Source organism: Piliocolobus tephrosceles, chromosome 1 (assembly GCF_002776525.5).
Source record: "Piliocolobus tephrosceles isolate RC106 chromosome 1, ASM277652v3, whole genome shotgun sequence".
In the NCBI taxonomy this organism is placed as follows: domain Eukaryota; kingdom Metazoa; phylum Chordata; class Mammalia; order Primates; family Cercopithecidae; genus Piliocolobus; species Piliocolobus tephrosceles.
The window spans coordinates 199,972,271-199,990,899 of NC_045434.1; the positions used below are offsets into that span (position 1 = coordinate 199,972,271).

Consider the following 18,629-nt stretch of genomic DNA (forward strand, 5'->3'; position numbering starts at 1 on the left):
CCCCCCCCCCCCCCCCCCCCCAGCAAATGAAGGGTTTGGACTGACGAGTGTTCTTCAAACTTCAGTAGCCTTTCAACTACTGTTAGGACTTTGGCTATTTCCACACAACCACTTGAACTCCACTTTACTTTTAATATTTTCACGGAAATGAATTCATCAGTAAAGGAAAACTCAGGCTACTGCTGGAACTAGAAGAAAGGCAGCATCAATTCTGAGAATCAGAGGCAGTTTGGGGAGATGCTTAAGAGCATGGGTTCTGGGGCCCGCTGCCTGGATTCCTAGTCCTTACTCTGACATTCTGGAGGTGTACCTGGGCAGGTTACTCAACCTCTCTGTATATCAGCTTACTCATCTGGAAGGTGGATAATAGCACCTATCTCATAAAGTCATAATGGGATGAAATTTTTGTAATATTTGCAAAGCACTTAGACAGTGCCATGTATGTATAAGTTAAACTATTCACGATGAAAACAAGATGATGTCCTGGCGTTCTGGCTCCCTAGCAGAGTCTGAGCTTGAAGTCCACTTTTCCCAATTGAAAAGGGAGATTAGGGGCTGTCAGAGAGGTGTTAGAGACATGCTGGCAGGAAACAGAGACTTTCTCCGTGAGTAATCAGCAGGCACAGAGGAGAAGGGAAGGGGAACTTTCTTACCGTGTGATTCAGCGTTATTTAATGCCATTTCCGTGTTCCCCTGGAGCCTGCTCCATCTGACTGTCATGTAAACACAGGACTTAAGCACATCAGAAGTCTGGCTCTGGTGACCCAGAACTCCAGAAAGAGAAGAGAGCAAAGCTCTGATGCCACAGAAAGGTCCGGGCCTCAGCACCCAGCCCAGCCCATCTCCCCTGCTTCCCTGCCCCTTACCTGCTGAAAATCCTTCTGCTGCCCCGGCTACTACCTTCCCTGGATTCTCGGGTTGCCCCAATGTAAACTACCCCACTGCCTTTCTTTTCCTGGAGAGGTGGGACATGGGAGAAGTTGAGATAAGGATTCTGAACTTTAAATTCCATATCTGACACTTGCTTGCCATGTGACCTTGGGCAAGTCACATCCCTGCTCTGGTCTGTTTCCTCATCTGCCAAATAAGAATATAACAGCCTTCTTCAGGGGGCCTTTGGGGTTTATTAATAAGATAATGCAGGTTAAGGTCTTTGCACAGCTCTGAGTACACAGTTGGCACTCAATGAATGTCAGCTGTTGTTATAAATAAATTCAAAATTTGAGAAGAAAGTCCTTTGTCAAACCACGCATCTTGATTGGGGTAACTTCATACATCCCTTCCTCATCTCCATCCTTTTGTCCATATGTCTTTCTAGGTGTTCCATGAGGGCAGGGGCCAGCTGACTCATCTCAGTTATCGTCAGCCCCCAGTATAGGGTCTGGTACCCAGTGGAGGTCCAGCTGAGTAAATGAATGAATGAATGGCTCCAGTAGACCTAAGCCACCCTGTGGACAGGGAGGAGATAGCATCCTTCCCCTCTCCATCCTGGGCCCGATACCTTCACATTCCTTTCCCCTTCCTTCAAAGAGGAGCCAGGAGGAACCACTCTCTTGGCAATGGGAGCTGATGTCACATAGGATCTGTGACACAAGACAACCAAGAAACACCTGTTGTCACTCACAGAACCAAACACCTAGTCTGAATCCTTCAATTCACCTCCAGGTTTCTGTTTGATCTTTATCATGTGCCCGGACCTGGGCGAGGCAGTGTGGGGGGTAGAGAGTTCTAGAAGAAATGTACATCCCAGTCCCTGCCCTGCATTCCTCTTTTTTCCAGGGCACCAACATGCTGGCAACAAGCAAAGCCACAAAGTAAAAATGAGGCTGGGCGTGGTGGCTCACACCTTAATCCCAGTACTTTGGGAGGCCAAGGTAGGATCGCTTGAGGTCAGGAGTTCGAGACCAGCCTGGCCAACATGGTGAAACCCTGCCTCTACTAAAAATATAAAAATTAGCTGGGCGTGGTGGCACCTGCCTGTAGTCCCAGCTACTAGGGAGGGTGAGGCAGGAGAATCACTTGAACCCAGGAGGCAGAGGTTGCAGTGAGGCAACAGAGTGAAACTCCATCTCAAAAGAAAAAAAAAAAAGCTACAAAGTAAAAAGGAAAGAATGGGACAGGCCCTGATGACCAGCAGCTCACAGACAAGAGGCCCCATGACATGTGTCGCCTACCTTGTTGGTTTTCATAAAAGGCGATACATTCTACTAGATTGGTGCAAAAGTAATTCTGGTTTTTGCCATTACTTTTAAAGGCAAAAACCGCAATTACTTTTGCACCAACCTAATACTATTTCTAAAAAGAACTGGAGGAAACTTTATAATTAAAATAAATTATATAATTTATTTTACTTTAATACTATATACATGTGTGTGTGTGTTTATGTATGTATATGTATCTCAGGACATTAGAATCAAATTTATGTAAAAAGAGGACCCAGAGCCAGGCGCAGTGGCTCACGCCTGTAATCTCAGCACTTTGGGAGGCCGAGCTGGGCAGATCACAAGGTCAGGAGTTTGAGACCAGCCTGACTAACATGGTGAAACCCTGTCTCTACTAAAAAATACAAAAATTTGCTGGGCGTGGTGGTGTGCACCTGTAATCCCAGCTACTCAGGAGGCTGAGGCAGGAGAATGGTGTGAACCCGGGAGGCAGAGCTTGCAGTGAGCTGAGATCACGCCATTGCACTCCAGCCTGGGTGACAGAGCAAGACTCTATCTCAAAAAAAAAAAACAAAACAAAACAAAAAAGAGGACCCAGAAAGCCCCTTGAGTAAGGGAAAGATAATTCTTCCATGAACCTAATTAGGAAACAGTGTTTGCTCTGAGCTTCCCAGCAGCTAAAGTGAGAAAGGAAGCAAGTTGGGAGGGTACAATGAAGGAATATTAAGAACAACAGCCAAACTTACTGAGTGCTTACTCTGTGCCAGGCATTAAGAGCTTCACTTGTGGAAACACATTGAATGTTCACAGTAACCCAGTAAAATCGGTAAGATTACTTGCTCCATTTTACAGATGGGGAAACTAAGGCCAGAGAGGAGTAAATAACTTGCACAAGTGGCTAGCAAGTAGTTGAGCCAGGAAGTGAACTAGGAAATTCGGTTCTAGAGTCATACTCATTCTCAGCTACCATGCTATTCTGCCAGGCCCTTACATGCGGTTTTTTTACTGGCTTCATACAGCTCTACCAGGTGGGTGTTATTATCTTCCGGTGCTGAATGAAGTTACTGAGGCACAGAGAGGTGAAGTGACTTGCCCAAAGTCACACAGCTCATCAGTGGCTGAGTGGGGCCGCCCAACTTCATTGCCCTTTTCCCCAAGCAGACTGGCTCCACTCCACAGCACGATGGGTTCTAGAGTCCAAGCCACCAACAAAAGGAAGCAAATGGGTTCATTCCAGGTGAAGAGACAGGTCACACCTGAGTCCCCAAACGGCAGAGGAATCCCGACAGCTCGCTTGCCTGCTCTCCTGCAGGCCGCCCCTGCTGGCAGAGGTCCCTGATGACTGGGGGTCTGGCAATGCCAGCTCATAGACCACATGCCACCCCAAGGTGTTTGCTTTGCTCAGCTGGGTGGGTGAGTCATCTCAGAGCCCCCCTCCCTTGCCTGTGACTGTGCAAGGGCTTTGGCAGCTGGGATTTGAAGAATCTCAAGCCCCTCTCGATTTGCTCTACCAGGATGACAAAGAATCTCTGGAACAGCCTGGTCGGTCTGGCATCAACAGACCTTGATTTTGAGTCGGACCTTGGGCAAGCCACTTCACCACCTGGGGGCAATGTCAAGGATTAAGTAGTATAATTCAGAAAAACATAATTCAGTAAAAGCGCTTATCAGCGCTTTGGCACAGAGAAAGTGCTTAATACATTTCAGCCATTATTAATACAAGTAACCTTGCCTGGGCTATCTGTGGCCCACAGCGGCTCTGACCACGGTGAACAGAGGACATGAGGGCCTGCCTCGCTCAGGCCCTCAGCCCGGTGATCGAAGCCTGAGCAGAAGGCAGTTCTCCCTGTTTGCCTGGGTTTCTGGTAAGCAGCAGCTGATGCAGAACCCGAGTTTGGCTGTGTGATCTGGGGCCAGCCAATCTCCCTCTCTGGGCCTCAGTTTCTCCCTCTATAAAAGAAAAGGCTTGGACTGAGGGACTCTCCTGCTCTGACCACCTGTCACTTCTTCCTTTATTTCATCTGACTTTAAAACACTCCTTAGGAGGGAGGCAGGGCTGGTCCTAACCCTCTTCCAGGAATGAGGAAAGCAAGGTTAACCTAAGAGATTTGCACCCCGAGGGGGTCACAGGTCAGGAGGGTGCGGAGGGAAGTGTGTGGACGTGGCTTCAGACAGAGCGGGGTCTGAATCCCAGCTCCCCTACACCCTCATGGGAAGGTCATGAAGAAAACACACTTCATACCCGCGTGACTTGACTTCTACACCCTGAAAGGTGGGGGTGAAGCCTCCCACGCAGGAGGAGGTCAGTATTTAGAGGTGTGTACTGGAGGGCCTGACATGGTCCTTGGTCCACGGTCCACAGTAGGTGGTCGATCATGGAAGTTTTGTTACTCCTTGCAAAAAGCTAATTTCACCATCTCATCTCCCCCGTGCAGAAAATACTGCAATGACTTCCTGTTGCTCCAAGTGTGAAGACACACAGGGTGTGGCTCGAGGAGGAGCCCATAGGCCTCCCTGGCCTCACCCTGCCCCTCTCCCCATTGAGCTCTCAGTTCCAGCCACTCTGGATCCTTCTGGCCACCAATAACTCACACTCCTGCTGGGCCTTTGCCCAAGATGTTTCCCCAGCTTGGTGCACCCTCCCTTCCCTTTTAGCCAGGTCAACTCCCGCTCATCTTTCAGGCCATACTTGTGTGTCACTTCCTCCAGGAAGCCTTCCCTGGCCTCCCTACCAGACCCAATCATTACAGCCTTTTTTGGCAGTTGTGAAAGATGCAGTTGCTCCATGTCTGTGGGCTCATTCTTTGAAAACTGTCTGATTTGTTGCCAGAGGTTGTAAGGTCCACAGGGCAGGTGTCTGGTGCGATCTTTCCACGGCTGCACTCACCTCCTTCCCTGGCAAAATGCCTGGCCCAGGGCACGGACTCAGTCGTTACTGGATTTCGATCAGAGCAGAGTTGATCACTATGTGTTTGGAGGTCTTTCTCACCAAACCTTGCCGGCATATAGAGAAGTTAAACATTCTGATCCTGCTGCATCCCCACTGTGCAGGCGGACTGCTGAGGTATGGAAACGGGTGGGGAGATAGGCTTTGAAAGATAAGCTGCAGATTGTCACAGAATCCAGAGCAGCGTCAGCTAGACACACCAGCCACATCTGTGGGCAGACATCAGGCCCCCCCGCACTCACAGCTGCCAATCATCCAAGGCCCAGCCTGAGCCTTGCTGAATGACATCAACAAAGCCCCCCACTGCCAAGCACCCACCGTGAGCTAGGCTGCTGCACGGATTATAATTATCTCAGTATGTTCTCTCAACCCCTGTGACCACCCCCTTTCAGAGATAAAGGAAACTGAGGCTCAGACAGGTCACTTGCCCAAAGCCAAGCCATTAGAAAGTGGGGAGGGATGTTTGCAGTTTTTTTAAATCAAGGTATAGCTCATATACACAGTAAAGCACGCAGATCTTAAGTGTACAGCTTGATGAATGTCTCAAATGCATATACCCGTGTAACTACCACTCAAAAAGTTCCTCGTGTCCCTTCCTCAACAATATCCTTCCCTCACCATAGGCAATTGCGATCCTGATTTAATTGCCATTGATTCGTTTTGCCTGGTTTTGAAGTTCCTATGAGTGAAACCAGTCGGGTATGTATTGTTTGGTGTCTGGCTTCTTTTGTGAGGTGTAATGATCTTGAGATTTATCCATGATGCTGCGCGCTATCGGCAGTTTGTTGCTCTTTTTTATTCCTGCGTCATATTCCATCATGTGAATGAATACCCCACAATTTATTTGCCCGTTCTTTGTGATGGATATTTGGGTTGTTTCCAGTCTGGAACTGTGACAGGCAAAGCTGCTATGAACACTGTGCTCTAGTCCCTGTCTTTCAGTGAACATGTGCATTCATCTCATTTAGGTATATACAACTGACCCTTGGATAACACCAGTTTGAACGGAGCAAGTCCATTTATGCTTGGACTTTCTTCTGCCTCTGCCACCCTCGAGACAGCAAGACCAACCCCTCCTCCTCAGCCTGCTCAACCCGAAGACGATGAGGATGACCTTTATGACAATCTAATTCCACTGAATGAACACTGAAAATGTTTTCTCTTCCTTGTGATTTTCCTTTTTTTTTTTTTTTTTTGAGACATGGTCTCACTCTGTCACCCAGTCTGGAGCGCTGTGGCATGATCACAGCTCACTGCAGCCTTGAACTGGCCTCAAGCGATCCTCCTGTCTCTGCCTCCCAAATAGCTGAGACTACAGGTGCATGCCACCATGCCTGGCCTATGATTTTCTTTTTCTTTTTCTTTTTTTTTGAGACAAAGTCCCACTCTGTCGCCCAGGCTCACTGGGCGATCATATCACTGTAGCCTCAAACTCCTGGGCTCAAGTGATCCTCCTGCCTGAGCCTCTCAAGTATTTGGAGTACAGGCACACACCACCACACCCAGCTTATAATTTTCTTAATATTTTTTCTCTAGCTTACTTTAAGAATACAGTATATTATATATATTATATTATATATTATATATGACATATAACATACAAAATATATAACATATTTTATATATATAACATACAAAATATGTGTTAGTTGACTCTGTTATCAATAAGGCTACTGGTCAACAGTAGGCTATTAGTAGTTAAGTTTTTGGGAAGTCAAATGTTATATATATGTGGATTTTCAACAGTGGGAGGTGTCAGCACCCTACCCCACATTGTTCAAGGATCAAATATACTAAATAAGTAGGGGAATTACCGGGCTATGAGGTGGCTGTGTGCTCAATTTTATCAGAAACAGCTCAACTGTTTTCCAAGGGGTTTATGTGCCTGATTTTATTCATATCCTTGCCCCAGTCTGTTTCTTAGGGAAATCATGATTTGGGGTGATTTTGTTATTTTGAGTAAGGTGATTCATTGTGTTAACAATGAAATGTGATCTGATTCTTTTTAGTGCTACTGAGTGAGTTCCATTAGAAACGAATCGGCACATCAATTATAAACTCTTGTCAGAACTCCTGTGCTGTAATTTGGGGGTTCAGATAAGGCAGCTTCATTACCCGCTGCCCCGGGTGCCATGCCAAGCTTCCTGACGCAGAGCTTGGGGGCCCAGTCTAGAAGCAGATGACATTACCATTTGTAGAGGTGGCCGAGGAGGCCTACTATGTGCTGGGCACCGTACTCAGAGCTTTGGGGCTATGATCTACTTTAATCCTCCCGGGCCAGGCACAGTGGTTCACGCCTATAATCCCAGCACTTAGGGAGGCCAAGGTGAGCAGATCACTTGAGGCTAGGAGTTTGAGACCAGCCTGGCCAACATGGCGAAACCCCATCTCTACAAAAGAATACAAAAATTAGCTGGGTGTGGTGGTGCGTGTCTATAATCCCAGCTACTTGGGGAGGCTGAGGCATGAGAATCACTTGAACTCGGGAGGTGGAGGTTGCAGTGAGCCAAGATCACCCCATTGCACTCCAGCCTGGGCAAGAGAGTGAGACCCTGTCTCAAAAAAATAATATTAAAAAATAAAATTAAATTTACAGAAATCCTCCCAAATGTATTATGAAGCAGTGATGACCATCCCATTTTACAGAGGAGGAAACTGAAGCTCAGAGAGGTGAAGTGCCTCAGCCTGAGTCTCAAAGAAGTAAGCTGATCCTGGTAAGCTGGCACTGGAGGTCAGCAGCCTCAGGTGTAGGGGTGGCATCACCAAGCCCTGGGTTGCTGTGACCGTTAATAGCCAATACGTTCCAGAGAGCATGATGCCTAGTACAGAGTTGGCACTCAAAAAGGCTTGTTTAGGCCGGGTGTAGGAGCTCATGCTTGTAATTCCAGAATTTCAGGAGGCTGAGGTGGAAGGATTGTTTGAACCCAGGAGTTCAAGACCAGCCTGGGCAACATAGTGAGACTCCATCTCTACTAAAAATTTAAAAATTAGCTGGGCGTGGTGGTGCAAGCCTGTAGTCCCAGCTACTCAGGATGCTGAGGTAGGAGGATCGCTTGAACCAAGGAAGTTGAGGCTGCAGTGAGCCATGATAGGACCACTGCACTCCAGCCTGAGTGACAGAGTGTGAGACCCTGTCTCAAAAAAAAAAAAAAAAAAAAAAAGTTCATAATAAATGAACCTCAAAGTAGAAACAGAACAAGGACCCTGAACAAACCTGGGGGTTAAACTTCTCTGCTCAGAAAGACATCAAAGCACTTAGAAAAGAAAGTCAGCCAGGTGTCTGACTTTCCTTGGGAGGCTGAGGTGGGAGGATCACTTTAGATCAGGAGTTTGAGACCAGCCCAGGTAACTTAGTGAGTCCTCTCCACAAAAAATAAAAAATTAGCTGGGCGTGGTGGTGTATACCTTTAGTCCCAGCTACTCAGGAGGCTGAGGTGGGAGGATGGCTTGAGCCCAGGAGGTCAAGGCTGCAGCAGTGAACTATGATCGCTTCTGTGAATAGCCATTGCACTCCACTCCAGCCTAAGCAGCACAGTGACACCCTCTCTCAGAAGAAAGAGAGAAAGGAAAAGGAAGGAAAGAAGGAAGGAAGGAAGGAAGGAAGGAAGGAAGGAAGGAAGGAAGGAAGGAAGGAAAGGAGGGAGGGAGGCTGGAAAGTCAGTTAGTCGATTCACCCCATTTTCCTTTTGATCTGAGTGAGGTCCAGGAGCTGGGAACCTGGACAGAGCTCTGGCTCTCAGATTTGCCCCTGTCCCCACCCTTTCTACCAACATTGCTCCCTCATTCCTGACTGTTCCCAGGCCCACCCTGAATGCAGAAGACAGGGTTCTCTATCTCAAACCTGTCTCATTCTGGCTATCCTTCTATATCAGCCGGGGCGGGGCGGTCCTCATGTCAATAACCCTATGGCTTGTCCATACCACGAGCCCAGAGCTTTGCACAGCAACACAGCCTCTGGGCTCATATGGGCCAGGATGTGGATGGACCCTATGAGCAGGGGCCTGGGTCGGACGCCGGCTTGGACCCTGCCCACTCACCCACTCACCCAGGGGACCTCAGGCAAGCTGTTCTCTCTGAGCCTCAGATTTCCCATCTGTAGCAGGATGAGTTTGTGAGTAAAACAAAACGGTGCAGAGGAGGTGTGGGGTACCAATGAAGTACATGGGCACTGGAGACACAGTTCAAGTCCCGACTCTACCACTTCCCCACTGGGGGCGGGTGCCTTAACTACACTGAACCCCAGCCTTCTCATCTCTGAAACAGCGAGAAAAATAAAGCCCATCCCCAAGACAGGCATGTAAGGCAACAAGCCCAGTGTGTGGAGATTTGGGGTTTCCACGCAGGTGAACTATTATTGCCCTTGTTTTTGTTATTGCACAGAGCCAGAGTGAACATGAGAAACTGAGTATTGTTTTTTTTTTGCTGGGAAGAAAACCAGGCTGTCAAAGCTAATATATCCTGCCTTCCCTGAGCTTTTAGACCTCATTCCAAACCTCCAAACAGGAAGAACAGATGGGCTACAAGGTCCTTTCACTCCTTCAACACATATTTAAGTGCCTACTATGCGCCAGGAGTGATTCTATGCATCAGGCAGTGGGCACCTAGGATGTAAGTACAGTAATCTGCAGGGAACCCCTTATCTCCCAAAGAGAGACAGAAGGGCTTGGGATTTAGATAAGAGGGAGACTAGGGGGCGCAGGCTGGAGGGAGGCAGCCAGGTGTCGTCAGGGGAGGGAAAACAGACGGCTCCAGGAACGCGGTTTGAAGGAGTTTTACTTAGGGGGAGGGTAAAGTAGAGGGGACAGACTTGTGAAGTGTCGGGTTGGGAAGACAGGTCCCAGCGGCCCCACAGCGAGAGAGGAGATGTCTCCCAGGGCTGCTGCTGGGAGAGATTAGGCACTTAGATAGAATCAGAGGATGGGGTCGGAGGGATGGTCTCCAAAGCCAGTGCCCCATAGGAAAACGGGACCTGCATCCTCCACCACAGGGGAGACCTGGGGACAGGGAGAAGGGGAGGCAGAGGGGAGCAGGGCACATGAGCTGGGGTGCCAATCCCCGCCGCAGCAAGGCTAGGCTTGGCCTCGCAGGGACGGCTCACGCTCACCACTGGACACCAAGTTAAGAACTTTACACGGACCACCCCCCAGCCAGGGGAGGAAGGTTCCATTCTGCTCCCTATTTTACTGATGAGGAAAATGACACTCTGAAAGCTGAAGAAATGAGTACAAGGCCACCCACATCAGGAAGCACGGAGGGGCCGGTACGATGGTGAGGGGTCTGGGGCCGAAGGAGGGCAGGGCTCTGGGAGAAATGAGAGGGGCGGGGCAGGGCCTGCCAGGCAGAGGGAACAGTGGGAGGAAAGGCAGCGAGGTTTGAAAGGGTCAGGTAAGCTCCAGGTATGGCAAGACATTCAGGGTGGTGGGACACGAGGCTCTGGTGAGACCAGTGGGTCTTGCCTCGCATGGTGTCCCCCAGGTGGCACTCAGAAATGCAGCTGTGGTTGTTGTAGTGATGAGTGAGACTTGAGGGCACGCTTGCTCAATGCTGATGCCACAGAGGTACCATCCCAAGCCCACCAGACCGCAGGACCTCAGGGCCACGAGTCTCACCTTTTAAGGATTGTGAGGGCACAATGACCATACTGGGTACCACTGGCATTTCATGGGCTGGAGCCAGGGGTGGAAAACACCTTGACTGGGTAGGACAGTCCCACAAAAGGAAGAACTGTCCTGCCCAAAGTGTGAATAGTAACCTTGTTTAGAAAAAAGTAGTAGATTAGACTGATTATGACACACGCTTCCCAAAAGAACGACCTATCCCAGCGACCGCAGTTGAAGAGCGTTTCAGTGACGCCACGTGATGGGGACATCACCCAGGTGGAGAGAGCCTGGCTGCGTTGGTACCACTGAAAAAGGTCTCAGGGTCACTGGGGACCTCGGGTTGAGTACAAGGAAGCAACAAAGGGCTCAGGGAAATCGTTTGGACCCGAAGCTTCAAAACCGGTTTATTTGGATAATCCCTCACCAGGCCTCCCTGCCTCAGCGCCTGGTTTCTCTAAGGATTTATTTTGTGAAAATGTCTCTCTCAACAAGTAAGTTATCCTAGTCTGAGCCGACGAGGGAATTCTTCTCTATGTTCAAAACCACAAACCCCGGGCAGCCCTTCTGCGTCCCGGCACAACTTTCTGCAGCGTCAGGTTATGAATCACTCATCAAATCTGAGAACGATTCCAGGCCAGGCCGGGCACGTGGGGGAGGGCAGCTTCCTTCTACTCCCAGCTTCTGGGCTGCTGCGCAGGCTCGGACTAGCTTCTCCTGACCCTGACTCCCCAAGGGGCACCTGCCTGGGACCCCAGAAATGCCCAGACTGGGTTGGGTCTGATCATCCGTGCCAGATCCTTTACACAGATGAATTCCTTGAGGCTGTGGATTGCCAGGTGAGCTAAGGTCTGGGTAGCTCACTTCAGAAATGTGCTCCGAGATGGGGTGATGTGGTGAAATGGCAAAGGCGGCAGAGCTAAGTCTAGAAGCCAAAACCCTAAACAGGCCGGGCACAATGGCTCATGCCTATAATCCCAACACTTTGGGAGGCCAAGGCAGGTGGATCACTTGAGGTCAGGAATATGAGACGAGCCTGGCCAACAAGGTAAAACCCCGTCTCTACTTTAGCCAGGCATTCTGGCGTGCACCTGCGGTCCCTATTACTTGGGAGGCTGAGGCACGAGAATCGCTTGAACCTGGGAGGCAGGGGTCGCAGTGAGCCGAGATCATGCCACTGCACTCCAGCCTAGGTGACAGAGTGAGACTTGGTCTCAAAAAAAAAAAAAAAAAAAAAAAAAAAAAAAAAAATTAGCTGGACATGGTGGTACATGCCTGTAATCCCATCTACTCGGGGAGGCCAAAGTAGGAGGATTGCTTGAGCCCAGGAGTTTGAGGCTGCAGTGAGCTATGATTGTGCCACTGTATTCCAGCCTGGGTGACAAAGCAAGACCCTGCAGCTAAAAAAAGTACACAACACAATTTTTTAAAATAAATAAAATAAAAAATAGATTCAGAAAAGCAACGCTGAGCATGCTTTACTGTGCCAGGTGAGACTTGGGAGTGAGAACACTTACTCACTACTGGTGTCTTCCCCAGCCTGCTAGACTACAGGACCCAGGGCTGCAGGTCCAAACCGTTCAAGGACTGTGGGGGCACCTTGGTCTAGAGGTTCCTGCATCACAGCTTGAGAATGCCTCTCTTCCTTCTCTCTGCCAATGCCAACCTCAAGGTCTCACCTCCCCTAGAAGTTTCTGCAGCAGAGTCCTGGCACATAGTTGGTCCTCAGTAAACAACTGCTGAATGCAAGGAATGAGTAAATGGCTACAATGAGTAATAACAGCATGTGGGATCCATGAGTGGCTACTGAATGAATGGCTCGATAATGAATGATTGAATTGCAGTATGGCCCTAGAACAGGAAAGCACATGGAACTCATGTGTAGATCTGAATCCTGGCTCTGCCATTTACTACCTGGATGACTTCTGGGAAACTACTTTGCTTCTGTGAGCCTTGGTTTTCTCATCTGCAACGTGGGGTTTAATGGTAGTACCTACCATGGGGGGTCGTTAGGAAGCTCCTGTGGTTACGGTACCAGCAGAGCTCGGCATAGGCCCTGACACCCAGGCATGCTCGGAGATAGAAACTGTTATTCTCATGACTATCACCACTACATGCTTAAGGGTTTGGGGAGCTAGAACATTTGGGCACTCCTGGCTTTGGAAAGATCATCAACACAGATAAGCACAGAGCCAGGAATACTAAGGAACAAGAAAATGCCAAAGAAAAAAGAGTAAGAAAAACTAAGACGAGGATCCCAAGCGAACAAAGGCATTTGTGCTTCTGTATAAATCATCCCCAAAGAGGGGGTTGGAACAGGTAGCCCCTAAGAATCCATCCAGCCCCTAAGTAGAGAATTCTTAACTCTGCGATGAGTTAGTATTTTTTTTTTTTTTGTTTATCTTTAAACGGTTTGACCAGGTCTTGCCTCAAGGTAGAGCATGAACTCCAAGACCTCTGCAAGGCTAGGTTGATATAAGAGCTACCTTGTTCTGGCCTGAAACCCAGATCCGGTCTCATTCCAGGTTCTACCTATTTTCAGAGGCATCTGAACAGCCTGTGCATCATGATTATTTCCTCCTACTTCCGAGGTCTTGTGGGAGTGGCATGCTGAGTTGTAAAAGCCTCTAGGATAGAGGAGGAAGTTATTTTCATGGGCAGACAATGTATTCATTCATTCCCTCATTCATAAAACATCAACCCAAGAGCCTGTTGGTAACAGACTCTGTGCTAGGCACTGGAGGCCCACCGATGAATAAGACAAGAAAGTCTCTACACTCGTTTAATGGGGGAGGGTGATGTAGACAAAATTAGCCATACCTTTATGGCTATAAGAATTGCTAATCAAGGGCTGAGGGATATACAAAGAAGGATATACCAAGGAGGGGACATTTGAGTTGGGCCTTGAAGGATGAGTAGGAGTTCACTAGACAGAAGCGAGAAGGGCATTCCTTCTAGGCAGCAGCTGGGGCCTGAACAAAGATCTGGGGGCATGGGAGTTTATAACATGTATGTATGAAACCTAGAGTTTGTGGATGAGAATGACATCCACCTAGAGTTTGTGGGATGATAAGGACAGGCAGAGAAGGCCTCAGGGACCAGGTCAATGAGCAGCTGTTTGACCTTGATTTTTTTAGATAAGGAGCCCAAGGTCTGAGCAGGAGGGTAATGTGGTCTCAACTGCAGTTTAGAAGACTCAGTGGTGGTGCTTTGGGGTTCAGAAGTCACTGAGATGGTCCAGGTGGGGCAGGGGGAAGACTTGAGGTCAGGTGGTAGCTGTAGGAACAGAGAGGCAGGCAGTAGCTGAAGGGCCAGGGTGAGAGCGAGGCACAGCTGAAAAGGGCCGTGCTAGCTCTGGCCCTGGTGGTCTCTCCTGAGAACCACAAGGCAGCCAGATTAGGAAACGGAAGCAGTGAACGACTGGCCCAAGATTCCTCGTCAGGCTGATGGCTGGATTTGCAGACACCTGGAGGCCTGGGGGAGTCCCAGGTTCTCCGCTGTGTCTTCCCTTCTGAATCCACCCAGAGTGCCATGGCCAAGGTAGCGGCTGATCTGAGCCAATCAGTCTCCCCGTCTCCCCTCCTCCCCAGCTCCGACATGGCGGGGGCCAGCTGAGTCCTGTGTTTCCATTGGCCCAAAGCTCCATTATCCTCCTAGGCAGGGTGACCCCCTGCCGCAGCCCCACAGTGTGCTGGGAAGAAAGGCTCCTCTCTGACAAGAAAGCCCCATTGCAGGCTGTGCCCGGGGTCTGGGCAGTGCCTTTATCCACAGTGACCCTGCCAGAGTGTCAGCGGGGCAAACATGCCGCGCTGCGGAGACTGCCCCCACCCCCAAAGGGCCTGGTGCTGAAGCTGTGAAGGGGCCCCCTCCAGGGCCTCTGGGAACCAGACCGCGGCCTGCAGGCCCCACTGAGGCTCCCAGGCTCCTTCCCACCCCCCAGGGAACCACGCTTTGGCCAACACAGTGACTGAGGCAGGTCTGTGGGGTGGGGGCTGCTAAACAGAGCCTCGGCTCATACATTGGGAAGGGGGGCCCCATGGAACTCTTTGTCCAGCCTCCAGAATTATTTGGGAGGAAAGTTGAAGGGGAGAGGCTTTTGTGCCTCTGGGCCCAGCACCAGGCCTCATCCCCCACACCAACCAGGCAAGAGGGGCCTCCTTGTCCCCAAACATTCCCCCATGCCAGCCTGATCACTCCTCGCCCAATCCTCTTACAGGTACAGTCTTGCCAAAGAGGAAAGGGAGGTCTCCTCCTGAGCATCCTCCTGTAGACCCCCGTGTGTGCGATGTGCTCTCTTCCACAGCCCCCCACTCTGCTTATGACAGCAACAATGGTGACCACTATGATTATCTTTACCGAGCACTTCCTTTGGGCCAGGGCCAGGACCAGGGACAGGCCTCTTAGTGCTGTTTATCATCCTCATTTTACTAATGAGGAACTGAGGCTCAGAGAGGGAAAGCAGCCTATCGAAAGCCACAGAGTGTGTAGGTGTAAGCCAGGATTTGAACCCAGGTCCCTCAGAGCCCACACTCTTATCCACCGTACAAGATACCTGAGGCTGCTCCAGTCCTGAGGGGTACACAGGCAGGGGCTCTGCCCTAAGTCTAGTGACCGACCTCCCAGCCCTACCGACCTTCCAGCCCTCCCCCTCAGTCCTGCTCTCAGGCAGACTCATCGCCAAGGGAGTCCCGAGTGCCCTACAGGAATCATTAGGCTGTCCTGTGGTGGGAAGAGGATTTCAAGGAAGGCAAATTCCCATGAGTTAAGCCAAATAAGTCCAGCTTGAATTGCAGACTTTCCCATCATATAGAGCTGAGAGACAGGCTCTACCCAGGGCCATCAAATCAGACCCCTGGGAAGTGGGAGAAGGAGGCTCCCTGCTGGGAGTTCAGAGGTTCCTAGAAACCCTGTCCTCAGTAGCTCTTCCTGCTCTCAGGGCTGGGGTAAGCCAGCAGTCTTTTCCAAAGGCAGAAAATATGGACTCTAAACTTCCTTAAGAGGCCCTGGTCCTTTTTCTTCTTCTTCTTCTTCTTTTTTTTCTTTTGATACAGGGTTTCACTCTGTTGCTTAGGCTGGAGTGCAGTGGCATGACCATGACTCACTACAGCCTTGACCTCCTGGGCTCAAGCGATCCTCACACCTCAGCCTCCCAAGTAGCTGGGACTATAGGCACACGCCACAATGCCTGGCTAATTTAAAAACAAAAACAAAAACAAAACAAAAAACAAAACAAAACAAAAAAGCATTAGTAGAGATGGGTTCTTCTGTATTGCCCAAGCTGGTCTCGAACTACTGGTCTCAAGCAATCCTCCTGCCTCACCCTCCTGCCTCACCCTCCCAAAGTGTGCTGGGATTATAGGCGTGAGCCACCGTACTCAGCAAAGGTACTAGTTCTTAACACAGCCTCAGGAAGATGCTCCCACCACACCATGCCCCGCAGGCTACAGGAGTTGGTAGAGCAGGTTCATATCCCTGCTGTACAGCCTTAGTGTCACCCTCTCTTGAGCCTCAGTTTCCCTACCCTGCAGGGGTATTCTGAGATAATGTATATAAAGCATCAAATACTCTGCCCAGCAGAAAGCAGAGGCTGAATAAAACAAAGTTGTATTCATTATCATCAGCACCGCAGAACAACACAACAGAGGCTTATAATCTGTAAGTCCCCTGAATTTGTGCATAAAAGTATCTGTGTGTCTCCAACTTTCTAGGAGGGGGGCAGTTCATAGCCTGAGGCAGCTTCTCAAGGCTCTTCATGACCCCAGAGAAGTTAAGAATCACAGGAAAATAATATTGACATTCAGGCCGGGAGCAGTAGCTCATGCCTATGAATCCCAGCACTTTGGGAGGCCGAGGCAGGCAGATCCCCTGAGATCAGGAGTTAGAGACCAGCCAGCCTGGACAACATGGCGAAACCCCATCTCTAATAAAAATACAAAAACTAGTCAGGCGTGGTGGTGCACACCTGTAATCCCAGCTATTCAGTAGGCTGAGGCACAAGAATCGTTTGAACCCAGGAGGCGGAGGTAGCAGTGAGCAGAGATTGCACCACTGCACTTCAGCTTGGGCAATAGAGCGAAACTCAATCTCAAAAAAAAAAAGAATATTGAAGTTCTGGTGGTACTTTATTGAGTGTATATACCTCTGGGCTTCCGTTTCTCCACTTGAAGACTGGGGAGCCCTACCCTAACTGTCTCACAAGGATGTTGCGAGGCTCAGGTGAGACTGTGGAGGGGAAAGGATGCTGTGAACTACAGTGGGCTATGCAGGGGGGCGGCAGATTTATCCTGCTCCTGCTAAAGAGGCAGCCAGGGCCAGCTGTCTGCAGGCTGGGCCACAAAGGCAGCTGCTCCAAAGCCCCCTCACAGAGAGGCCTGTTAGAGACACGAGCCCCCTGCCCCAGCCCAGGTTGGCCCTGGGTGGGAGGCCCAGGGCAGAGCTCTGTCCTTCTTGACTGAGAAGCTCCTGACAGGGCCACCCCTGTGGCCTCTGGGCTGGGGTTTTGTTTTTGGGGATCAGGAGGCCAAGAATCCAGTCCCAGGTTCAACTTCTAGATCTGTCCCCACCAAATCATACCAGCCTGATGTAGTAGCGTGTCATGAGCATGGGCTTTGGACTTAGAGAACTGTGGGTTCAAATCCCAGTTATGCCACTTACAGGCTATGTGGCCTTGGGCAATTTACTGAACCTCTCACAGATTCAGTTTTCTTCTCTCTAAAACAAAAATAATAATAGTCCTGCTTCATGGTGGATTCAGCATGGCAACATGGCACATAATAAGGCCACGATATATGCTGATTTCCACCGTGCAAAACTACTCTGTAAAACCAATCCTTTAAAATGACTGTTATCATGAATGTTAAAATTGTATAACGCTAATATTTTCATCATTCATATCATCACTCATCACTGTGTGACTTTGCACAGGTCCTTATCCTCTTTTGGTCTTGGTTTCCCCATGTGAAAATAAAGAGGCTGGTTAGAAAGGCAGCCTGGGCCAGGGGTGGTGGTTCACACCTACAATCCCAGCACTTTGGGAGGCTGAGGTGGGCGAATCACCTGAGGTCAGGAGTTTGAGACCAGCCTGGCCAACAGGATGAAACTCCGTCTCTACTAAAAATTCAAAAATCAGCCAAGCATGGTGGCGGGCACCTGTAATCGCAGCTATTCAGGAGGCTGAGTGAGGCAGGAGAATCGCTTGAACCTGGGAGGCAAAGGTTGCAGTGAGCCAAGATTACACCATTGCACTCCAGTCTGGGCGACAAGAGCAAAACTCAACAAAAAAAAAAAAAAAAAAAAAAAAAAAAAAAAAAAAGGCAGCCTAGGGGGGGGAATATAACATACAGTCTGGACAGTCCTGGATTAAAACTCAGGAAAAATCCACTTGGGCAAATCCTTTCATCTCTTTGAGCCTCAGTTACTTCATCTGTATTATGTGTCTCATTCTTCATCTGTATTCAAGACAAGAGCTGATTTTTTGTGTGTGATGTGCCAGATCTGGACTAGATGCTGCTGGTAAAAAGATGGTCCTACCTCTAAGTGATGGGTCATGGTGACACCCCTTCCCAGGAGCAATGGAGATAGCAATGTGAATGCGCCTTGTAAGCTGCAGAGCCTCACAGTGTCAGCTGCTGTTAATGGACCCTAGAGGGCCTCCAATCGCAAATCAGAAAATAAAGCAGGGTGGGGGTGGTCCCTAAATATTTACCTGCTAGACAAAAATAAGAACCCCTTCAGCAGAGGCACAAAAGGCAGCTTTGAAAATCTAGACATTTGTGTGCGTGTGTGTATCTGTGTGCACACGCGCACTGAGGGTGTGGAATGAAATGAGGTCATATGGAAATGGACTATTTTTATTTCAACAAGGCATTTTAAAAATACTCTTAATTATATGAAGATGGGGAAAAGATTTTCTCAAAAATTAGA

The 18,629-nt window shown here is 49.4% G+C and overlaps 1 protein-coding gene and 1 long non-coding RNA gene across 2 annotated transcripts in view; one reads left to right on the plus strand and one right to left on the minus strand.

The window, feature by feature from the left end:
- Window positions 1–18,629, minus strand: part of EPHB2 (EPH receptor B2) — a 205,639-nt gene that overhangs the window by 165,032 nt on the left and 21,978 nt on the right. The window lies entirely within an intron of this gene.
- Window positions 5,006–6,262, plus strand: LOC111547711. The gene is made up of 3 exons (XR_002733204.2): window positions 5,006–5,226; window positions 5,733–5,808; window positions 6,078–6,262. It is a non-coding gene; the product is annotated as an uncharacterized LOC111547711 (long non-coding RNA).